Raw genomic sequence first — 18,691 nt, 5'->3', positions numbered from 1 at the left:
AAACGTGCCTCGATTCTCGATCGCCGACACTCCAAATTACCCATGATGGAGTTTAGGCCTTGTTGTGTTTATATGTGCATTCATTTTACATCGAGTCGTGCAATCTGACTCCTCGGCCATCATGCATCGAGATGCGTGATTGGTGGCACGAGGATCGAGGACTACACTCCCTGGAGCTTGTGCAAGGACAGGGAGAGTGGTCTTGCATACATATGTTGAAAATACTTTGCCATGCCCCTTTCTTGCTCTCTATTGCAGCAAACCGAAAACTAGCAACAAAAACTGGTCAACAATCTTCTGGAGCTTTGTACAGTGTTTTGGGACCAGTTGCAAACAGAGGCAAATCGAGACATCGCGATGGATTTCCCGACAAGGCGACTTGAGCATGCATGCATCCCTATCGTTCAAGACCGAGCTGAGGCAGTCCATTTCATATGTTTTGCATGCTAGCTTATTTATTTTAGTTAATTTGTTAATTAATTAGGGTTGCGTAATAATTAGCTGTAATTCATTATTCATTCGGTTGGGTATTATTTTTTCAAACCCTCCGAGGAGGGAAATGTTGTAATAAGTGTGCGTGTGTGTGATGTATGTCTTCCAACCCCACGTCTTTCTCCCTTTTATTTACCAGCTTATGATGGTTAGCTTAGGGTACGTTTCAATTAGCATACTTATGCTTGCATGTTTGCATCCATTCATCTGTTTTGCATGCACCGAGCTCGGCGCATCATACTAACTGCGTTATGTTTCAATTCCGAGTTGAATACGTGTATCAGTTGTTGCATTTCATATGCCATTTTAGAATAGCCAAGCCTATCTTAGTTGCATTTTTGCATGTGTTGCATTAGGCATTTCAGCATAGTTAGGATTCATGCATGATTTCTAATTAGCTTCTTTCTTTGGCTTGGAGTACTCGGTTAGTATTTATGGTTTGGCATCCTTGCATGTGTGTAAGTGACTGCCATGATAGCATGCTTACTGTGAGGCTATGTGTTTATGTGATATAACTGCCTGAATGCCTGTGGGTGAAGGTTGGGTTGTTTGAGTTGGAATAATTCGTCGAAACCCATGTTTTAGCCTACTTGCGAGTAGCAAACTTTAATTCATTTTCAATACAAACGGATATGAGATGTTTTGTTCCAATTCAGGCGACCCAGTCTATACTTGTATGCTCTGTGCATCACATAGTAATTCTAGGCTAATAATTGGAATAAGAAAGCATAATGTTTTCAAAACTCGATATCATGGTTAGTAGAGGCCGATCTTTGATCGGGCAAGCGGGGGTGCTCACGAAGTGACCTTCCCCAATCGTATCCAAGTTCCCGAGCCGAGGCAACTTTGGTGTTGACGAACACGTGGCCTTAAGCACGAGTCAAGGTTTCCTAAATTTTCCAAAATAAAATATCTAGGTGGCGACTCTGTATCTGGAAAAGCAGTCCATGTTTGGCACTTCTTTCAAAAAAATCTATTTTCAAAAACGATTTGCCGGATTTGGACTCTTTGATGATTCATCGGTCTTGCATTGCACTCTGCGAGATTAGATACACAACCGTGACATTGAGTCCTGAACTGTAGTAAGCCCAGATGAACAAAATGGGATTTCCTCCCGGTACGTTCGGGGACGTCTACAGTTTCTGGCGACTCTGCTGGGGAGTTAGAGAACTTGGCTCAAACTCATTAATACAATTTAAACAATTAGGGACTAAAATAACACAAATTGCATATTTTTGGGACTAAATGTGAAAACGTTTACTTAAATTTCCATATTTACACCTAAATTTAACGTCATCTACAAATGGAGTTGGGCTGGGGGAGCTCAAATCAAAACACTTTTTTATATATTGAGGACTAAATTGACAGAATAAAAATAATAATAACCAAAATAACACCAATCGCATATTTTGGGAAAATGATAATCTAATAAGTTTTTAAACTTTTACAGAAACATCATGGAAACTAAAGGTTGTAGGTAAAGTGGTCCATCCACCATTAATTTCAAGGGCAAATTATGCTGGTAGTCCATATATTTTTATCCTTGTGCCATTTTAATCCCTGTAATTTTAATTGGCTCAATTTTTACCATGAATTTATGATTTTGTCTCAATTTGGTCCAATTGATTACAATTGTTAGTACTTTTTGATAGAAAATGCGTATATAAGTGGCTGGTGTTATGTTTTTGTAATCAAAATTGTAAACTTGTTCAACTATGTGTGTTAATCTCAACCAACTTCGTTACCATTTTCCTTCAAAAATCCTAATCGGTGTTATCAATTGGACTAAATTCACACAAAATCTAAAATTAAGTGCCAAAATTGAGCTAATTAAAATTACAAGGACCAAAATTACACAAGAAGAAAAATGCAGGGACTACTAATGTAATTTATCCTAATTTCAATTGATTTTGTGGATGAGGCAAAATTTTACTCACATGGTATGTTATGAATTGCAGGTGGAGTCTTGGTTCATATATTCCTGTTGTATTTGTCATTGTAATGTATTTTGTCTACATATCAAACAAAATAAAGAAAGAGGATCAATTAAAGATTGGAAAGTTTTTGGAGAATTATAAAGCTCTCAAACCCGCAAGATACTCCTACACAGATATCAAGAAAATCACAAATCAATTTCAGAACAAAGTAGGCCAAGGAGTCTATGGATCAGTGTACAAGTGAAATCTTTCAAATGATGTTCATGTTGCAGTTAAGATTCTTAACAATGTGAAAGGAAATAAGGACGAATTCATCAATGAAGTGCAAACAGTATGTGGAATCCACCATATCAATGTGGTTCACTTGGTCGGATACTATTCTGACAGATTCAGAAGAGCTCTTCTTTATGAGTTCTTACCAAACAATTCGCTTGAAAAGTTCATCTCCTCTGATAGAAAGAAGCGTTCAATTGGTTGCGAGAAACTGGAAGATATAGCTCTTGGCATAGCTAAAGGAATTGAATATCTTCACCTCGGGTGTGATCAACAAATCTTTCACTTCGATATTAAACCTCACAACATCTTGTTAGACCATAAGTTCAACCCAAAGGTCTCTGACTTTGGTCAATCAAAATTGTGTTCAAAGGAACAGAGTGCTATATCCATGACTACTGCCAGAAGCGCCGTAGGGTACATTGCCCATGAAGTGTTCTCTGGAAACTTTGGGAATGTGTCATACAAATCAGATGTTTATAGTTTAGGAATGTTGCTAGAAATGGTTGGAGCGAGACAAAATACAGTGGCACAAAAGAGTGAAAATTACTTTCATGAATGGATTTACAAGCGTTTGGATCAAGGAGAAGAGTTAGGAGTTTAGATTGAGAAAGAAGGAGAAGCAAAGATTGTGAAGAATCTAACAATAGTGGGACTTTGGTGCATACAATGGTACCCAATAAATTGACCATCGATGAAAGTTGTGGTGCAAATGCTAGAGAGAGATGGAAGCACTCTAACAGTTCTCTCTAGTCCATTTGCCTGCACAAATCTAGTGTCAACAAGAGGAACAATGGGTAGTACAACTTTTAATAGCATGTTAGAAGTAATTTCTAAATCTGAGTGAGTATAAATTAGTGATATTTTATGGAAATTTTAATGTTTTTATTGTATAATAGAAATTAAACTTCGTGTTCTCAGCAATGAGTGTAGAATTAATTGTGTATTTATGTATTACTATAAGCTTTTAATAATACAGCTTGTGCATGGCCTTTGTAGTAATAGTCATCTTTTAACATATAAGAAAGATTTATGTTTTCCTGTCAAAAGAAGTATCTTCTCACTCAAAACTTTGTCATAATAATGCAAACCTATGTAACATCAACAACAAACTTGCAGTAAATCTTTTCTCCTGTTTTGCTAAATCTACAATAAATTTGGAGGACTTTGAATTTACAAGTTCTTCATTGCATGGTTAAAATGGAGATCTCCTTTTTAATACACAAAGTTATAACCCATTATTAAAATTCAAAATAAACAATCTATAATTGTTATGACATAGCATGCATTCCTTGGAATGTCTGAATATTTTAGCATTTGGACTTAATACCCACTTTCTACCACATGGATTATTGTCAGAGAGACCAATCATCATCTACTGAGAAGTTCTACTACATGGTTGTTATGGTTACCCTTAACAATGACACCCTAATTGTCAAGGGTGAAGTCAAGATTTCATCCTAAAGGGGGCCAAGAAAAATTTTATAGAAAAGTTTCATACAAAATACATGATTTGTAAATGAAAACAAACATTCATAAATGCTATAGGAAAAGAAATTGTCGAAAAGTTTATTTTATGGGCTCAAATTAAGTATACGTTGATAGTAAAATGCCTTTTAAGTGAAATCCCAAAGGGTTGGCCTAGTGGCAAGACCTTGGGTCTTGGGGGTGTGCTCCCTCCAAGGTTCAAGGATTGAAATTTCTTAGGTGCTAATAATTCCTTAGGTCTATCGGACTGGAGGAAAACCCTTGAATTAATCGTGGTGCACTTGCGGGAAACTCCTTGCCAAGGCTTTGCACCCCTGGGGATTAATCGGGCTTTGATCCGGACACCCAAGGGTCAATCCAAAGAAAAAAAAAGAAAAAAGAATATGCCTTTTTAAGTGAAGAATGAACAATCCCTGTAGCCATGATAAATATTTAAAATAAAAACTCAATTTTATTAGAAGAAATTGTGATATGGAAATAAAATGTACAATTGTATCAAATAGAAAAAGGGAGAAATCTCCACTAGAATAATATATATTTAATGAAATATCGAAACACAAACCATATGTAAGAGTTCTAGGGCTATAATCATTGTGAATTGTTCTCACTCCTTTTGCCCTATTTATAGAAATTGATTTAAAAATTTTGTGAAATAACGACACAATTTTACATTCTAAAATACAAAGAGAAAGATATCAAATTCTTTATATCATAGCCTACACACACAAAAAAACTTTCCTTAAAATTTATATAGGGCAATACATGAATGGTAAATTTAATTGATTAATGGTTATAATGCAGTGGAGGTTCTCATATTAAGTAAGTCGTAAAGTCTTCACATTATATTACATATAAAAAAATATTTCAAGATGAAGGTGGTAAGGAGAAATATCATTGGTTATAACCTAGGAGAGTAGGTCCTTTGCGCTATACAATATATAGGGTTTTCAAAAATCAAGGGTGGCCATGGCACCCCAGGCTGCCCTCTCCCTCCCTGGTAAATATTGGATATATCAACAATATTACGTGGTTGTATCACTATTCAATAAATAATTTTATTTTACGGTAGAGACAACAATATTATGAAGTTAATGAAAGACGAGACTTGTCTATCTAACTTTATTTGCAGCCTTTTTTATTGATCGATGACACCATGTAAAATAATGTCACTGTTACCCTCAATATTTTCTCCTCCCCTCACCCTGAAGAGGTTATTTGCTTGTGATGGAGCAATGCTCCACATCCTTTAAATTATCACTTGAAACTCATCAAGTCTTCTCCAAAATCCAACAATTAACATCCAGATGGGGCACCACATAGTGATATAACAAAATTAAGAACATGTATCATCAACAACTCGGACAATTTTACTAGTAATAACTATGAACAATCAATCCTGCAAAAAAAATATAATCATTCATTTATTCACTAATTTGATTATTATACTCAACCAAAATATAAACCTAACATCACATTTCAAGTTCCTAAATCCATCAAGATTTCAACATAAATAATAACAAGCAAACAAACAATCAATCAAAAAGTAATTAGAAATCATAGCACAGACCGTTTCAATCCCAATCACCGTAACGAGTGGGCTCGAGACCTCTAGGTCCTCCAATCTCACCGGTCTCTTTGTTCATATCAAAGTCGTCATCTTCATGTTCATCTTCATTGTCCTTTTCGTTTTGAATCTTCTCTTTGATTTCTGATTCCTCTTCTTCAAGCTTATTCGGGTGAACTTGATCTTCTTGTTGAAGCTGAGTCGAAGAGCAGAAGAGTCGCCTCGCCAAGTTCGAACTGGAAAAAGTTACCGATTCAGATCTCGCGTATGAAAGACCCAATTTTGGAGCAGATAGCTTGATTAGTGATAAGAATAGACAGCCTTGATTAGCTTATTTGTTTTATCCTTTTTCTTGTTTGAGTTCCGATTTAGAAGTAGCACTAAATAAAGAGTGTAATAAAAAATAAAATAAACTGAAGGCCAAACTATCATATCAGTGTGGGGTTCACATCTTATAGCGATCCCGGTTATCCCTTTTCTGTTCTGTTGTATTCCGGACTCGGTTCTGTGAAGTTGGTAGTGGCGTCTATCTTGTTGTGTCCTTTAATTCCACTTGATTGAGTTTTAGGATGTTTATGGGCTTGTGTTGGACAGGTGGGTTAAGCCTCGGTCTATATCCTTGTTGCCCAGGATTTTGGTGTTACGCTCGAGCGGGTCGTTCTTCGCTCGAGCGGAGTTTGGTTTCTAGTCTAGCGCTCGAGCGGGTAGTTTTGCGCTCGAGCGGAGATTGCACACTTCCAGTATTTTCGTGTTCCTGTAAAACTTCTGCAGATGTGATTTTTACGCTCGAGCGGGTTTGTTGACGCTCGAGCGGTGGCGCTCGAGCGGGTAGTACTTCCAGAGTATAAGTTCTGGGAGGGGGAAATCCACGCTCGAGCGGACTGGTTTTCGCGCTCGAGCGGATGTACTTTATTCCTGTGTCTTGGCGCTCGAGCGGGCCTTATTGCGCTCGAGCGTGTCCGGATTTTTGTTCTTGGCGCTCGAGCGTCGTGTTCTCCGCTCGAGCGGGTCATACGTATATGAGTTATCCGCTGGGTGATTTCAAATCACTTTTTGCTTTCTTTCTCTCTCCTACTTTTTCTAAAAGCCATTTTCAGAGCTCCTCTCTCTAAAATCTTGCCTTCTCTCTAGATTTTGATCTAGCTAGAGTGAGTTCCTCACCTTCAACCTTTGTAAAAGTTGTGTTGATCGTCGAGGGCGTCGTTTTCATCCGAGAATCTTGGTCTTTGGAGCATTTTGATTTTGGTCTTCATCTCCATTGGAGCTCAAACTTTGAGGTAGGGATATCCTACTCCTTTCTATGAGCTTTGTCTTTAAATTTTAGTATTTTAAGATGTTGGGGTTGGTTTGGTAATTTGGTGAAAGCTTGGGGCTTTTGTGTAAATTTACAAAGGTTGGGGTTTTAGCTAAATAAAGCCTAGATGCATGTTTAGCATGGGAAGGATGAAATTAATGACAAAACATTAATGAAAATGGAACCTAAGGGTTGTAAGGTTAATTATGGAAAATGCCCTAATTACATTGATTGATTAATTTGTAAAATTAATTGTTGGAAATGAGGAATTGAATTGGGAATGTGGAAATCGGAAAGGGAAGGGGTTAAAGGGTGTAGTTGGATTGTTTATCGCTCACCTGGTTGAAATGTTGATTATATATCCATTGTTGCATTTATTTTCTGTATAGAAATAACTGCTTTGGGCTATCGGTGGAGGATAGTCTTGATTGTTGTAGACAATGCATGATGATTAGGCAAACCGAAACTAATCACTGAAACGAGTCATTGAGTATGATGATTGAAAGAACACGTTAAATTTATGTGTTGTGTGATGATGTGTATAATTATTGTTTATATGCATTGTGTTGTGTTGGAGGAGATAGGGGATGTTCTCCGAGGTTTAGGGGAAGATAGGGGATGGACCTCTAAACCGGATGTTGTTGGGAGGAGATAGGGGATGGACTCCGTAGATAGAGCTTATATGCTTATCTAGTGATGTATTGACAGAGCTCATATGCTTGTCATTGGAAGTGTGATAGTGCTCATATGCATGTCTGTGGAAGTGATGATATAGCTTGTATGCTTATCTGTTGTTGTGTGATATAGCTAGTATGCTTATCTATTATGAAATGGGAAGTGTTTGATATGAGTCACTATCTCATATGAATTGTTTGGCCAGGTTCTGAGCCATGGTTGTAAACTGAGAATTGAAAGGAATTGGAAAATGAATTGTAACATGGACTTGCATGTCAAGAGACTATAAAGTGTGATAAGAGAAAGTATCAATGTTGGCCATCTATCAACTGCTAATCTTTTAGTCATTGTTCATATTTGGTTTAGTGTAATTCTACTGGGCTGTGGCTCACCCTATATGGGAATATCATTTTCAGGTACAGGTAGCATGCCGCCTCCAAGGACATAGCTTGGGAGGCTAGAGGCGGACACACTTTTGTCGTTTTATTTTGATGTATTACATGTAAATTCAAGCCAAGGGCTTAATGTGTAAATGAGTCAGTACTCTTTTGTTGTAACCAAGTGTTAACTTGGAAAGCTGTAAGCCTTTAGGGCATTTTCTTTTGACGTTAACATGTAATACCTTTTGTAATGAAATTCTGATGAATAGAAGAATGTTAATCTTTATTACCAAAGCATGTTTTTTTTATTGATGGGATTTATGTTATTATTTTGAGGGCGTTACACATCTCATCACGTCATTAGTGGTATGTTTAGTGGTGTGAAATTAATGGTATGAAGCATTTTTGTTGTTGTTTTATACGGGAAATGGACTGACTGATTGTATGCATCGCACTGTTCCGTGTTCTCCTGCGAGATGGAACGTTAACCGTTGGATGCATAATTGATATTTGATCTTTAGACTTTAGATTTTTTAGTGTTTGCAAAATAATTTGGATTTTCTTTTTTTTTAAATTATACTTTGACCATTTATGTTTGATTATTTTCTTACTTTAACTTTAAAAGTTGTACTAGCATATCAACCCGTGCGACGCACGGACTAAATAAATAATTTTAAAATTAGATAATAACATAAAATTTATTTAAAAAGTATAGAAAAATAATTTATAATGAATTAAATTTTAACTATTTTATTAAATTATATATATATATATATATATTGCAGTTGTTATGTGAAATCATGTATCTTTGAGATATTAATATTTTAGTGAGAGATATTGGTAGTAGTTTGATAGTGAGATTTTTAAATGAGAACCTAACTTATTTTCTCTATTTGTTTTTATCTCTTTTTACCTCAATTTCATTACTATCATTATTCATCTCTTTTACTTATTTATTTATTTTAGTTTGCTTGGGCTCAAAGCGAAGGTTCTTTTCTTTCCCTCCAAGCAACCTTTCTTTGCCTCCAAGTAAATTATCTTTCTTTCCCTCCAAGTTTACTTGGAGGCTACTCTTTATTTTTCCTATAGATTTGAACTTATCCTCTCAACTTCTTTCTATGGTTCTTCTTCTTCTTCTTTTTCTTCTCTCTCTCTCTCTCTCTCTCTCTCTCTCTCTCTCTCTCTTTTTATGATCAAAATTTAGAGTTTAGATTAAGAATTTTTAGGGTGAGAGTTAGCATTTTATTTAAGAAAAGAGTTGTAGATTTTGTTAAACTTTACATACCTTTTTGATTCACAACCTTTAGAGATTTATGGTGATATAGTGGATGATTAAAAGTATTGGTGTTGGAGGGATTTTGCATCAAGTGGCCATGGAATTATTTTGAGATAATTCCAGTGGTATACAATATGTTTTCTCTAAATCTCTTTGCAAAGAGTTTTTATTTTAATTACTTCTCATTTGTACTTCTCTTGATTATCCTGGTTATTTGATAAATTATGTGAAGTTATTCTGTGTAGTCAGTATTGATTTTTCTGGTTAAATGACGTGAAAATGCTCCGTACATGGATTGAGTGGATCTTGCCAATAGCTTGGACGAATAGCCCAGACAAGCGGTTGTGCTTAGGTAAGGTGGGTAAGTCCGGTCACTGGTCATGTACTGAGTAGGACCGGGTATTTGGTCATGGATAAATTATCATATGTTGAGTTGACTTGTTTGTGCAATTTGGTAAATTGCTTGGTATCTTGAATCGAATCGTTTACCACATGTCGTAAATTGTTGAATCTCTATTGATTTATTCTCTATCCGAGCATTGCTATTCCTGTCATATCGAATACTTCTTGAATTAATTTATTTTTCTAGTGTGGAGCAAATTTAGTGGCGGTTAGAGTTGAAACATTTAAAGAATTATTGAGTTGGAGTTTTTTGGGCCCATTACTATATATTGTTTTTGAAAATTTGTATAAATTATAAATTATAGACATTTTTGTAATCATTCTAGAGCCAATTTGTATTTTGAGGTTGTTAATTAGTTAGAATTTTAAATTCGAGGTTGATTTGATTTATTAATGGTCCGGAAGTTAGGGCATTACATGTTATGTCGTTAATTGTATATTCTAAATTCACAATAACAAATAGATGTCATAATTTAATTTGTAAGGATGAAAAAAATAGAATAAATTAAAAAAATTATATTTATGATAAAATAAAAAATAAATTTCATTTTATAAATTTTTTAGTTTTAATTTATTCTATGTTAAAGTTTGTCATAAAACTTAAAGATACTTTTTAGAAATAAAACAATATATATATTTTGATAAAATCTTTAAAATTGGTCAAAAACTAACCAACTTACACAAAAACTAATTAATTAAAACTTTTAAATTTTATTTTATTATAAAATTTAAACTACCTTCAACTGAGACATGCACAACCCTCCAATATTAAATAGAAGCATAAGTTTATTTTATATAAGTGAAATAACCCATTTTTTCCTTCTTTTTTCAATGTGAGATTGTGAAAAATAAAGTTTAACAACTATTTGGGCGGAAAGTTTATTTCGAATCAAACAATATCGGTCATTTAATCTTTAATTAGGTCAATCTTTAGTTTTTTTTTTTTTCAAATCAAACAAATCTAACCAATATATTTTGACAATACTGATAAGATCGCAGTTAAACCAACGAATCAGTCATACTGAAAACGGTTCAGCCTAATTGGCTAGGTCAAAAGACTAACCAACTTATATAAAAATTAATTAATTAAAACTTTTTAATATTATTGTAATTTTAAAATTTAAACTATCTTAAATTGAAATATGCACAACACTACAATATTAAATGGGAGTATAAGTGTCATGCCCCCAAAATGACATAGTAAATACAACCCAATCATATGTTAATAAGTGTATAAATCAGAGTAATTAATTCTTTCATTACATGAAAGTTAAAGATACAAAAGAGTTTAACATAAGTAAATGCCCTATTGGCTTACACTTTTCCAAGCCTTGACTTGGTTACAACAAAAGTGTGTTTCGCTCATTACATCTTAAGCCCTTGGCTTTACAAAAATTTACAATCAAAATAAGAAGTTCTTGCTCTAGAAAATTCCTCCAACGCTATTGCCTTGGTGGAGGCATTTCATCATTACATGAAAATGTTTTTTTCCCAAATAGGGTCAGCCATAGCCCAGTAGGAATCATCTAACACAATATATGGGGTTTAGTAGAGATATAAGTACAAAGTGCATATACAACGTCTTGGGATAAAACATCCAGTAATTTATATATTTGAAAGATGCCATATTCAAATCTTAACCCATTTTCCTTCAATTCATATTCCGTTCACTAATCTTTCTCAATTCATAAGTCAATTTCATTATTTCTCAACAACCAAACTGAGGCTAGAACTCAATTATTTTCAAATCATACAACACATATACGTAAACACTTCAAACTTCCATTTCACGGATATTTCGTCCGCGTGCAACCGTCAAATGGACCCATGTAAATGTAGGCTATACAAGTACTATGTTTGCCATTTTATGGATATTTCGTCCATGGGCTAGGCACCCATATATAATTTCGAGACTATCATCCAGGACACTCCAGCCAACTTAATTATAATGGAGTCCATCCAATTTCTCCTCTCAAACAATGGAGTCCATCCCCTTTCTCCTCTCAAACAATCATATATATACATGTATTTGAAGCATGATTATATTCAATAACAATCATCAACAGATTAGTTTCAATTCATCTAATCCACATGCAATTTCTACAACAGTCAAAGCTATCCTTCACCGATAGCCCAATACAGTTATCTCTAAATAGATATTTAATCTCAAACAGATAGTTTATTCAAAACTTCCAAAGGTGTGAAATAATACATATTCAATTCCACCATTTATATCAAAGATCATCTAATTTCACATTTTCAATGACAAATTCAATTATTTATAGAAAATAACAATTTGATCCAATTAGGGCAAAAACCCCTTTTTCCAAATATCAGCCCAAGTACCAAAATCCACCATTTTAACACAGCATGAACATATTTTCAGTCCCCAAACTCATTTACTTCATATTCACCAAAAACCCCTCTTTTTCATTTCACCCCAAACCCTAGGTTTGATCAAACTACTCCCAAATCCCACCATTGTTACACAATCACCAATAACTAAGCTAAAAACCATATGAGAGTGTAGAAAATCACTACCTCAAAGAGTGAAGACGAGCCAAGCAAGAGTGAAACACCGAGAACACCGAAACCCACTTCTATTCGGATCAAAATGAAGATCTTGAAGCGCTCTACCTTTTTCTCAAAGGCACTAGGGTGGAAATCCCAACGGATCTAGATGAAATCGAAGAGAGAATTTGAGTTTTAGAGAGAGAAACTCAAGATCTAGATATTTGGGAAGTTTTAGAGAGAGAGAGAGAGAGAGAGAACAAAAAAAGTGATTCAAAATGACATCTTCACGGAGTGTTATACACACAGTCCGCTTGAGCGTGGAAAGTGATGCTCGAGCGTCAGACACAAAGGTCTGCTTGAGTGTGAAAAGAAGAGCTCGAGCATGGGATACGCTCTTTCAGAAGTTTTACAGGCGAAGGAACCCACTCGAGCGTGAGACTAGATGCTTGAGTATCCAATGCACTGTGCCAGTATTTTCAGACCTGCAAAAATACTGAGAATTGACAAATCCCATTCGAGCACAAGAATGGCCGCTCGAGCGAAGGAGCAAAATTTGTGAAGCCTGCTCGAGCGGAAGAGCCAAAATCTGGGCATCACAAGTTTGGAAACACAAGCAACCAGCCTGTTCCAAATGTACAATTATAACTCGATAGCCAAAATAAGGGAAAGACAAAGGAGACAAGATATGAATAACCATTCTAACCATACCAACCCGAGCCCGGAATACGGTAAGTGATGGGTCAAAACCGGAATCACTATAATAAGGTTCACTTTATAGAAATGAAACAACTCATTTTTTCTTTCTTTTCCTAATGTGGGATTATAAAATTAAAGTTAACAATTGTTTGGGCAAAAAGTATATTTCTAATCAAGTAATCTTAATCGTTCAATCGTTAGTTTGTTTCGAATCAAACGAATCTAACCAATATATTTTGATAAAATCGATAAAATTGCAGATGAACGAATCAATCAAATCAAAACTGATCCAATCTAATCGTCAAGGTCAAAAGACCAACCAACTTACACAAAAATTTATTAATTAAAACTTTCAAATTTAAACTATCTTGAACTAAAAACATGCACAATACTACAATATGAAATGGATTAATGCTTAGTGCCTCGACACTTCGAGGCTCGAATGCGTCGAATCTCAACAAATGCGTGGCTTTTTCTCTCTTTGTCCTTCTTCTCTCTCTCTCCTCTATTCAAAACCCATTAGCAGTTACAGAGATAGAGAGAGAGACTTCAGATCCACCATAAAAAAAGGAGCAAAATAGCAAAACTATTTGGAAGGACAAAGAAAGAGTTGGGTTGGTTTGATTTGTGGCTTCTTCTCTCTCTGTCTTTCTTCTCTCTCTCTCTCTCTCTCTCTCTCTCTCTCTCTCTCTCTCTCCTCTATTCAAAACACATTAACAGTTGCAGAGATAGAGAGAGACCTCTGTTGATTTGATTTGTTTGTTTAATGATAAAATGGTGTGATGGGTACCAAATGGAATGGTTTGAATAATGAGTATTTTATGATGGGTGTGGTGTGGGTGATGATTAATGGGTTGCAGATTACCATACCGAGCAAATCTGCTTAAAAGATTGAAGAGGAAAGGTGGGATCACAATAGAGAAAGAGATGTTGTGTGCAATTGTGATGGAAACTACTATGAAAAAGCCTATGAAGAAAAAAATAAAATAAATTGGTACATACATTTATATATATATATATATAGAATCTTTAAAAGAGTGCTTTTGACACATTGTTATTGATTCATCTTTACTTGTGTTATGAGAAAAAAGAAGAGAATAAAGGACTTGAAAAAGGAATGGAATCTTTAATGCGGGGGTTTGTTCAGCTTGAAACCTTTCTTTTTCTTTCTGATTTGTTTTCTCTTTCGGTTTCTAGGTGCATGAAATCTATACAGGATTTGGTGCAAGTGGCCGACGCTTGCAAGAAGGGACCGCCAACTCATTTGAGCCATTCACAGTAGACCTCATTCGAGGCATCACTACAAGAAATTGCATTTTTCGCAACGCAACAAAATATGTTGCTAAAAGGAAAAATTCGTTGGCAAAGAGTTTTGCCGACACACAAAGCTACGTTGGCAACCCGTAGCCAAAAGTGAGTTGGCAAAAGTTTTTGCCGACGAAATTATCATTGCGTTGGTAAAAGTAATGCCTTTAGCGACGAACATAGTCGTCGGTAAAAGCCTTCATCCTTCGTCGGCAATTTACCTTGCGTTGGTAAAAGTCATTCAAATATGATGATTGTGTGGCACTTTCCGCGACACAAATTTACATGGGCAAAAAATATACCTTTAACAACAAAATATGCGTCGGCAAAAGTAAACTTTTGGCGAGACATTTACGTCGGTAAATGTTGCCATTTGCCGACGATTTGCTTGTCGCTAAAGCTTTACTTTTGGCAATGACAAATTGACATTGGTAAAAAATACACTTCTAGCAACACAATAAGAGTGGGCAAAAGTAAACTTTTAGCGACACATTTACATCGGTAAATGTTGCCATTTACATCGGTAAAAAATACACTTCTAGCAACACAATAAGAGTGGGCAAAAGTAAACTTTTAGCGACACATTTACATCGGTAAATGTTGCCATTTGCCGACAATTTGTTTGTCGATAAAGCATTAATTTTGGCAACGACAAATTGACATTGGCAAAAATATACTTATAGCAACAGAATATGAGTGGATAAAAATAAACTTTTAGCAACACATTAGCTTCACTTTTTAACCACGACAAATTTGCAGCGGCAAAAATAATTGAAACTCATTTATAATTTTTTAAAAGATTTACAGATTTACAAGAGGCATTCCTCAGGCATCACTATAACAAACTAATAACATTGATATGAAATCACACAAAATACCCCCTCCATACCCTTCCAGCCAAAACACCAGCAGTTGCCCGAACTTACACCTAATGACAACCCCCATTAATGAAAACCTGATCTATTACAGATTGGACAAAAAGTCTTGCACCCTTCCAAACATCAACACCAGCAAACATCCAACAACAACACAGCAGCACCTCATCGTAACAAACACCATCACAGCAGCATCACCACAGCATCTCAGCAACAGCAGCAACATCACAGCAGCAACAGAAGAATAGTAGATTAGTATAGCAGATCAGCAAACAGATTCAACACAGATCATCACCAGTTCAGAAAACCATTTCAACTCAGCAACCCAAACAAAATCATATAACAAAATCAGAATTGACACAGTAGTTGACCTCATTTACCAGAACAGTCAGAAAACAAATCAAACAAAACTAGCAACAAAACAACTCAACCAAATCAGAAATCAAGACAAACAGATTGCATCAATCAAAAGCCGCAGCATCAAAGGCAAAGCACACAAAACAGAGCCAATCAGCACCAGATTCAACGCAACACAGCATCATGGCACAAAAGTATCCACCAAACAAGCTTGAATAATCACCAACCATTTCCACACCTTAGAGACTCCAACCAGAAGCTACTATTGAGGGCTCCTAATGGTGTAATGGTAAGTATAAAATGTGGAGTGTTAAACAAATAATTACAGCCCATGATTCTCTCATGTATTGAGAAAGTAAACAAATAAAGAATTTCCACAATAATTTAACAGTGAAGGAAAAGTAGAATTTTATTCTCAACTAAAAACCATGATCCTTCAAATTAAGCAATTGGAGGTTATATAAGCTGGCTCTTTCCCATCTTCAGAAGTAGTTTCTACCTTAGCTGGTCTCACTGTGTTTCATTCTAATTTTTCTTCCTTTATCTAATATAGAACTCATAAACACTGTCTTCATAGTAGGGTCTGTAAGTCCCACTCTGCTCTTGAATTTAACAATTATATTTATAAAGGTTAGATTTCCTCAACCCTGAGATTCAGGTGTTTACTCATCAAGAAGTGGCCTAAATAGGAATGAATGAAAAAAATAAAATTCTTACCTTTTCCCTTGGAATTCCAACTTCAGATGCAACATATTCAACAGTGCTCCTTTTGTCCCCAGAAGCATATATAGGCTGACACCTTGCTTATGCAAGGATTCAACATGTCTAGCATCTTCTTGGATCTGATCCTCAACATAAATAAGACCTGCTAGAGTACCATCTACTCCCACATAGACAACTGATTGATTCTTAAGTTCCTCCACTTTTTGAGTAAATATTGACCAACTCCATGCCTGCAAGGTTGAAAATAGGAATATAATGACCGTGCATATAAATAAAACAAACTCTATATGTTACTTTAAAAAATAAATTGTTGCTTCTTCATTCACAAGAAAGTAATTTATGCTCAAAAGAAATCACAAAACAAATAACATTTTCCTCCATCAAAAGAAATTCCCAATGCACAATAAAGTATTCCCAAGTAAAACTCCATGTCACATAAAATGGGAGTAACAGATAACCTTTGAACTTATATGTTGTTCTCTATTTTTCTTTTTCTTTTTATATTATCTCTTTCAGACTCACACACAAACACACTCACTCATTGGTGTGCAATAATGTGAGATCTCTTTTGTAGATCATTTTGTTAGTAGTTACCACTAACCATTTTAATAAAGAAAATGGAAGATTTTTTGTCTCCATGCCATGATTGGTTGAGCTGTAGCATGGAGTTTATATCCAATCAAGAACAACCAAAGAAAGCAAAAACAAAACCACAAAACAGCAGCAATCAGCAAAGCAAAAACCAGGGCCAGACCAATGCTGCTGCTGCTCACCAGGACATTGCAGATTATATACCAGGTCAAAGACAGAATGCAGTGGCTGCTCACCCACAATGCTAAAACAGAACAGATTATGAACCAGACCATTCCAACAGATTGTATCCATTATATATCATAGGGGAACTATATACTTGATTTGTCATATATTTCTTAGTTCAGAATTGAAGAGAAATGATCTACACTTGGGTGATATTTGCTACTCTCAATCCTAATTAGTGCTTGCTTTTATAAATGTATTTCTTCAAATGCAATCATAATTGTAGTCCCTAGAAAGAATAGTGAAAGGAACCAACGTCAGAATTTTATGGAATGAATCATAGAAGAAAGAATTTTTTTTTTTTTTGGGTGAATAAGTCATAAATTAAAATGACAAATAATTAAAAACTACAAGAGGCATATCTCAGAAGCTAACCAACTATACAAGATACAAACAACAACAAACCAAAGCAACAACAAGACAAAACTTGTTCAAACACCACACAAGCAACAAGAGCAAATGAGGAGCAGGAACAGGGCCAACACAAAACTACACCATAGAGGCATAGAGATTGCTGGACCACATATCAGATCCCAAACAACTCAAAAGAAAACCTACTAACATAATAAAACCATGTACAAAGCCAAAACAGGATTACAAGATAACCAATAGAGCCTATCACAAATAAACTAATATATTAAAATTCAGACTGTAAAACAAGCACCATAGCCTTCTAGATATCATGTAACATCAGAAGAAATGCATCAGCAAAATGGCAGCAACAGCACACAGCAGACAAGCCACAATAGACAAACAGCACCAGTAGCCAGCAAGCTAAAAACAAAGCAGCAGCAGTTGCCAGAAAGAATTTTATACAGAAATAATTTACCAAGTAAATTAATAAAATAACCCATAGAATAAAGAATTTCATTCCTCCTTGTACCATAAATTGTGCCTGGTAATTTAAGAATCGAACAGATTCAAGTCTTAGTATGGTTTTGGTTATTATTAGGAAAGAAAATATTTGTAATCACCTGAAGCAAGCAAGTCCTTCCATCAATCAGAAGGCGAGTTTCGGCAGCTTCTTCCTCTGCAAATATAACATGACTGTTTCCATCCAATAGTGACAAATTGAAGTGACCAATTAAAATTATGTTATGCACTTATATTGAGATATACAATGCTGAATAAAAGCCAATTCATGATAGTTTAGGTATAAGACCATAACTATAGTGCAACATTAAATTGTGAATCTACACATTTTAGCAGAGTCAGACATCAGAGAATACTGAAGAAAATGGCAGAGACAATAGATGCTTGCCTGCATCAATAAACCTCCATCACGTAGAGTATGTATCTCTGCCTTGATCTCTGACTGATTCATCTTCAATCTGTAACATAAGCTCAATCAAGATTTAATGCTAACTAAGTAAATAGAAACATGAATGGAAGCACACTTTCTCCTTTGCTTTCCAGATATGGTCCTTTGAAATTCAATATAAATTTTCAGTACATATTGTAATGTAAAGCTCCGGTTTCATTCATCTGAAACAGTTCAAAAACTAGGTAGGAGCCAAAACCTAGTCATCTTTCAGAAATATATATATATATATATATTTTTTAAAAACAATATATAATAGTCTCGTAGGTCGTTTTCAAGGAAAAACAATAAGTATTTCTATCC

General features: G+C 35.2%; 1 pseudogene; it reads left to right on the top strand.

Annotated features, from left to right (window-relative positions):
* The first annotated feature begins 1,593 nt into the window (after nucleotides 1-1,593).
* Nucleotides 1,594-3,306, top strand: LOC114261480 (rust resistance kinase Lr10 pseudogene; annotated as a pseudogene).
* Nucleotides 3,307-18,691: the final 15,385 nt, after the last annotated feature.

This window comes from Camellia sinensis, chromosome 8 (genome assembly GCF_055761805.1).
Source record: "Camellia sinensis isolate YWXY chromosome 8, ASM5576180v1, whole genome shotgun sequence".
In the NCBI taxonomy this organism is placed as follows: Eukaryota; Viridiplantae; Streptophyta; class Magnoliopsida; order Ericales; family Theaceae; genus Camellia; species Camellia sinensis.
This window is presented reverse-complemented; position numbering and strand designations above follow the sequence as displayed.